This window comes from Pongo abelii, chromosome 13, assembly GCF_028885655.2.
Source record: "Pongo abelii isolate AG06213 chromosome 13, NHGRI_mPonAbe1-v2.0_pri, whole genome shotgun sequence".
In the NCBI taxonomy this organism is placed as follows: domain Eukaryota; kingdom Metazoa; phylum Chordata; class Mammalia; order Primates; family Hominidae; genus Pongo; species Pongo abelii.
This window is the reverse complement of record NC_071998.2, coordinates 63,266,599-63,273,456: the sequence shown is the minus strand read 5'-3', so window position 1 is coordinate 63,273,456 and position 6,858 is coordinate 63,266,599. Positions and strand designations below refer to the sequence as shown.

Sequence of the window (6,858 nt, the reverse complement as noted above, 5' to 3'; positions counted from 1 at the left end):
ATTATCTCCCCTTTACAGAGAAGGCTGTGGCTGGGGAGGTAGGGGTTGAGAACTTGCCTGAAGTCATAGCACATCCTAGCTGCTAGGAACTATTTTCTGAACGAGGCTCTTCACACTGACCATCTTATAAAGTCTCTCACAGCATCCCTGGAATAAATGCATTATTGTCAACATTTTTATAACTTACAAAAGGCTAAGTGGTAAATTGAGGGTAGAATTCAAACTGAGGTCTTTCCAACTCCAAAACATGTGCTGTGATGACCGTGCCATAAACTTTCTCGTACCTTGTCAGAACAAATGTACTGAAACTACCATAGTTTCAGAACTGTAATAATCAATGCATAGTCCCCATTGGTAGATTTAGTGTTTTACAATAGAGTTTCTGAAAAGCAGTTTTAAAATACCCTTCAGCAAGCATTACTGAGGCCTCGTCTAAGCCAGGACTTGGGCTGGACATTGTAGGCATGGCCACAGTGACGATGACTCAGAACTTGCCCCTAAGGAGTTCACAGTCTGGGAGCATTGGGGAGAGGAGCAGAAAGTAAATTAGAGAGCACAAAACACAAAGTCACACACTTGTATAACATACACTCAGTAAAAAGGAGGCCCACTAACCCCTAGAGCAGGGTTTCTCAACCTGGCACTATTGCATTTGGGGCCATCTGAGTCTTGCTGTGGGGGCTACCTGTGCATTGTGGGGTATTAGCAGCATCTCTGAATTCTACTCAGTAGATGCCAGTAGCCCCCCCACAACCAAAAATGTCTCTGGATATTGCCAAATGTCTCCTGAGGTCGGGGGAGTGAGAATCACTGCCCCATAGTTACATCCTGGCAGAGATAAGCAATGAAACAATCACTGGCCATTAATAATACTATATGATTTTCAATTAAGAGCTAATCTACACACCAAGTACCTTAGAAACCTGATCTCATCCCATCCTCATCAAAACCTTATGGTGTGTACAAGCTGGAATGATGCCTATTTTATTGGTTAGGGCATTGAGGCACAAAGAGTTTAGTGGATGCCTAGCTGCACAATAGTGACTGATGGAGCGGGCATTTGAAGCCTGCCCTGCCATCTTAGTCAGTGCACCGAGATACGAAGAGCATTTTTAAAGTGTGCTAGGCTCTTTCACTTTCATTACATGTCCACTGATACGGTTTGGCTCTGTGTCCCCACCGAAATCTCACGTCGAAATGCAATCCCCACATGTTGGAGGAGGGACATGGTGGGAAGTGATTGGATCATGGAGGTGGATTTCCCTCTTACTGTTCTCGTGATAGTGAGTGAGTTCTCATGAGATCCAATGGTTTAAAAGTGTGTGGCACTTCCCCCCTTCACTCTCTCTCTCTCTCCGGCCACCACGTGAAGATATGCTTGCTTCCCCTTCACCCTTCTGCCATGATTGTAAGTTTCCTGAGGCTTCCCCTGCCATGCCGCCTGTACAGCCTGTGGAACTGTGAGTCAAACCTCTTTTCTTCACAAATTACCCAGTCTCAGGTAGTTCTTTATTTCAGTGTGAGAACAGACTAATACATCCACAGGCTGACCTAATCTAAAATTAGCAACATAAAGGAATGAATATTTATAATTGTATACAGTGTTATCCTTTGTGACTATTCTATCTTATCCATTCTGGACCTAATTAATCTAGTTTATTTTGGATGATTTGGTTATGGGAGTCTTGCTTTAACCAGGGAAAATATTTATTAATTCTGAAGAATGTAGTAAGTTTCATATCTTGATTTATATTTTGGCAGTTCAACCATGCACTGTGTTGGGGCCAAAAAAATCCCTAAAAATAATCATATGATACTGGCTAAGACCAAATGCAGCCAGTTATTTCTGTTGGTATGTCTTAATGAGGGAAAAAGGCAGAGCTGGATGCCTCTTCTTTCTTAAATTAAAAACAAAACAAAATAAACAAGCAAAAAAAACTTCAAGAGACCTCAAAGGTCAGTAGAAAGTTTTCGTTTAAATTGCCAATTGTATAATTCGAGCAATCCAAGTAAACTGCCCTCAAATAACTTTTCTAGGTATTTTTCAAAAAATTCTAAGTGGAATATTTGCTTTCTAGGCAGGGTTTTTAAATATTTCATTATCTAGGCTTAGCTTGGATAGAATAGTTATTATTTTATATTCAATCTTTTACTTTAGCAGACTATTAGGATATGCTTGTTGCGACTCAGTTTTTTGTATCTGCCATCTATTGGTTTATTACCCAAATCCTATAAGTAAACATCAACATAGGAAGCTTTACTGTCACTGAAGCTTTATTAAATAAATGAGTTTAATTGTGGATTGTTATCTGTGAAGTCAGGACCTGGGAGAGAAAAAGCTACCAGCAACATTCAGACTGAGAGAGGCCAAAATACTAATTCATAATTAGCCTGGTACATATGAAGGATCAAAAAGAACAGGACTGTATGTCTGATCTCTGACAGGTATGTATCAGTGTACACAGCCATGCCAGATGATGTCAGGTGGTGTGCTGTGGTCTCAATGACTTGGTTTGAAGGAAGAATCACTTGTAGGTTGGACACTGTTTATATGCCTGGCTCAAGTTTGCCCTTGTGCCATTTAAGTGGAAACAAAGGACAGCCAGATCTGCTAGTTAGTGTAATAAACCTCCCACAAGAAGAAGGGACACTGGCCAACTTAAAATGCAAGGCAAGTTATTTTCATGCACTTGTAAATTACATTATGAATAAGTGTTGGGAAACATTGGGCTGATAAAAAATTTACAATTGATATCTTCAATTACTACATGAAGCAAATATGAAGTACAGAACCAACCTCAGTGTAATCAAACTACAGATATTTCACATATTTCCACAACTAAGTGTTTTCACTAATTCTGACAGAATGTCCCCCATTCACCACAAATATGTTTACTCTATATTAAAATAATAAGCTATTTAAATAATAAGCCTTGTGTTCCTGTATGCATAGAAAATGGTTCAATTCTTTCTGGTTCAAATCCTTTATAAGTAATCAAACATCCTACCCCATTGTCAATCTGGCCATCTCTTACTCATCTTTTCAGGTTTATACTTAAATGTCACTTTGATAATGGTTTATTCCCTAACCTCCTAATTGTAATTAGGTCACCATATACATTCTCTCTTCACATTTGCACATTTTATTCCAAGCATTTATTACAATTTATAATTTTATGTGTGTGCTTATTTCTTTAATGCCTGTCTTCTCATTTAATATCTTTTCTACCCCTGTATATCCAGGCCCTAGCACCATAGTAGAGACTCAGTATGTATACTTAATGAAGGAATAATGAATACATCAGCAAGAGAAATAAGAGTGACCATATGTTCCTTAAGAGAAGCAAAGAGCAGCTCCTGTTCCTGGTAAACTCTGGCTGTATTTTGTTTCTTTTCCAAAAATGTCTGTGATATTCCTTGTTGTATGTTTATAATAACATTCTTTTTTCTTGAGCCAGCTGGAATGAGTCTCCATTCCTTGCAACAGAAGTGTCCTAAGTTATAGCCAGAGGATGGGGGCGCATTGACAAAACATAAAGTGGATATGATAATAACAAGGTACCATTCCAGCAAGAACATCTGAAGAAAGAAGCAGTGCCTCAGTATTGTTTATCTTTCCTTCATCTATTCTGAAACTAAAATCCTTAACCAAATTTATTTCCAAAGTTTAACCCTTTAATAAACTGGCCTCTGACTCCACCTGGTGGAGATACATAAATCTATGAAAATAAACCAACCCAAATGAAGATTTTAAAGTCATCAGATCTCTTTCATGTCTCAAAAAGAAAAAACACATATCCCAAAATTCAAATAGATGACCTTCTGGGATGTGTTATAGGCACTCAGAAGCCCCGAAGAAAAAACAGTTTGAGTTGCTCATTTGACTGTTGCTCTCAGCCTTAATTTCTGCCTTTCTAGGTTTTGTCAGGCATTTTGAGTGTCCAGGGGCCCTGCATATTCTATTTTCCTAGTTACTTGCTAAGGTTTGAATATTTGTCCCCCTCCAAAACTCATGTTGAAATTTAATCCCAAATGTGGCAGCACTGAGAGGTGGGGCTTTTCAGAGGTGATTGGGTCATGAGAGCTCTGTTCTCATGAGTGGATTAATCCATTCATGGATTAATGGAATAATGGGCTAATGGATTAATGAGTTATCATAGGAGTGGGACTGGTGCCTTTATAAGAAGAGGAAGAGAGACCTGAGCTAGCACACTCACCCTCTTCACCACGTGAGGTCCTGTGCCACCATGGGACCCTGCAGAGTCTCATCAGCAAGAAGCCACTTACCAGATGTGGCCCCTTGACCTTGGACTTCTCGGCTTCCTTAATAGTAAGAAATAAATTTCTTTGTAACTTGCCCAGTTTCAAGTATTCTGTTATAAGGAACTGAAAATGGACTAAGATACTTGCCTATTGGCTTCTGGTTAGTTTCTACCGAAAAGAAGTACTGGCAGAAGTTTGAAAGGTAGGAGTGGAGAGATGGGACCTTTTTTATTTTAGTTTCTATTGGCATTTTCCAGCAGCAAGGAACAACGGGCATTTCATCATCATCTTTTAGCATTTCCAGCACCCACAGCAAGGAGTCCTTTCACCTGCTTAGTAGCAGCCCTTTGGTAATCCTAGCATCTATTTTAGGTGGTGTTTCATTTGTGGTTTCGGGACTGGCCCAGGTAGTTCTCTTCTTCATGATTCTGGACTCTGGTGATTCCATCACCTCCACGGTACCCCTTCAGCCAGAAGGACTGTTGCTGTTCCCAGCAGCCATTTAGCATAGCGTTACCTAAGTGTAACCAAATTCCTGTATTATATTCACTTGTTTGAAAAACCTTGAGTGATTTCTGACCCACTTCTGTCTCAAGGCCTGAATATTCTGATTCAGATGAATTTCAGAAAATGGAAAAAAAAAAACAACTTAGTGAATAAAAAGATTAAATAGTTTTTAGAATACCATAGGAGACAAAAAAGCAACTGGAAGTCACACACACACACACACACACACACACACAAACACACACATTCTTTTAACTTTATAAGTTATAATAAATTATGGTAAAAGAGTGACAAGTTCACCTACATGAATATTGAAGCCTTTGTAAAATCTTTAAAGAAAAAAGTGTACCAATACAACAGAAAATTTCAGACTGGAAAAATATTGGTAGTCATCGTCTTAGTTTGAGCATTTATCAATTGCGTTATAGCAAAACCCTCCAAACTGCTCTCTCTGCTTTGATTCTCTTTTTTTTTTCCAAATCTTTTCTGCATATTGTCAAAGTTACATTTCTAAGGAGCAAATTAAATGCTGTCACTATGCTCTTTGAATTATGAGTCAACAAAGAGATTTTTAAAACGAATTAATTTATAATTATCCACAGAAATACATATTAAAAGGACAGTGAGGTGTCTGCTAACTCTTTGCTCTCTTGGATGCAGCTTAATTTCTTCTTCCAGGGACACTTTTCTGACAATCTTGTTCTTATACAATTATAGCATTTTTTTTTTTTTTTTTGAGACAGAGTTTCACTCTATCACACAGGCTGGAGTGCAGTGGCATGATCTTGGTTCACTGCAACCTCTGCTTCCTGGGTTCAAGCAATTCTCATGCCTCAGCCTCCAAAGTAGCTGGGATTACAGGCATGCACCTTCACATTCAGCTCATTTTTTTTTTTCTGTATTTTTAGTAGAGACAGGGTTTCACCATGTTGGCCAGGCTGGTATTGAACTCCTGACCTCAAATGATCCGCCCACCTAGGCCTCCAAAAGTGCTGGTATTACAGGCGTGAGCCACCACACCTGGCCAGTTATAGCAATTTTAAAAACAATATTCTAATCATGTCTTTTGCAGCAACATGGATGAAGCTGAAGGCCATTATCCTAAGTGAGTTAACACAGGAATAGAAAAGCAAATACCGCATGTTCTCACTTATAAGTGGGAGGTAAACAATAAGTACACATGGACATAGAGATGGGAACAGTAGACACTGGGGACTACTAGAAAGAGGAGAGAGGGTGGGGGTTAGAGCTGAAAAACTACCTATTTGGTACTACGCTCACTACCTGGATGATGGGATCATTTGAATCCCTAAATCTCACTGTCACACAATATATACAGGTAACAAAGCTACTCATTTGCCCCTTGAATCTAAAATAAAAGTTGAAATTATAAAATAAGACGTTTTTTAAAAATAAAGGAAATTATGGCAAATCCTTTAGAAATAAAACAATATTCTAAATAAACAAAATAGAGAATAGAAAAAATAGATAAAATTAATGAAAACAAAAATGGATTCACTGAAAATATTTTTTAAATGACAAATCTTTAACTACATTGATAAAAAGAGAGAAAAGTCTCAAATAACTAAAATCAGAAGTGTGACATTACTACCTATTTACATAAATAAAAGGATTATAAGAGTGGAACAATTGTACTCCAGCAAATTGAATAACGTAGACAAAATGGACACATTTCTAGAAACACACAATCTGCCAAGACCGAATCAGGAAGAAATATAAATTCTGAATAGAATTATAACTAGTAACTGAATCAGTAGTCAAAAACCCGCAAGATGAAAGCCCAGAACTTGATGGCTTCACTGGTGAATTCTATCAGACATTTAAAGAAAAATTAACACCAATCCTCCTCAAACTCTTTCAAAAAAAATTAAGAGGAAGAAACATTTTTAAATCATTCTGTAAAGGTAACATTACCCAATACCAAAATCAGACAAAAACACTACAAGAAAAAAAAAAAGCAGACCAGTATCACTGATGAATATTGATGCAAAAATCTTGAACAAAATACTAGCAAACTAACTCCAACAGCATGTTAAATGCATCATATACCATGCCAAGTGGAATTTA

At 37.9% G+C, this 6,858-nt stretch overlaps 1 long non-coding RNA gene across 2 annotated transcripts; it reads left to right on the top strand.

The window, feature by feature from the left end:
* Positions 1–1,366: 1,366 nt before the first annotated feature.
* On the top strand, positions 1,367–3,755 carry LOC103891474 (uncharacterized). Of its 2 annotated transcripts, none has more exons than XR_655718.4 (4): positions 1,367–1,460; positions 2,318–2,445; positions 3,244–3,366; positions 3,459–3,755. It is a non-coding gene; the product is annotated as an uncharacterized LOC103891474 (long non-coding RNA). The 2 variants fall into 2 exon arrangements; XR_655717.4 differs by having other exon boundaries at positions 3,455–3,755.
* The last annotated feature ends 3,103 nt before the right edge of the window (positions 3,756–6,858 follow it).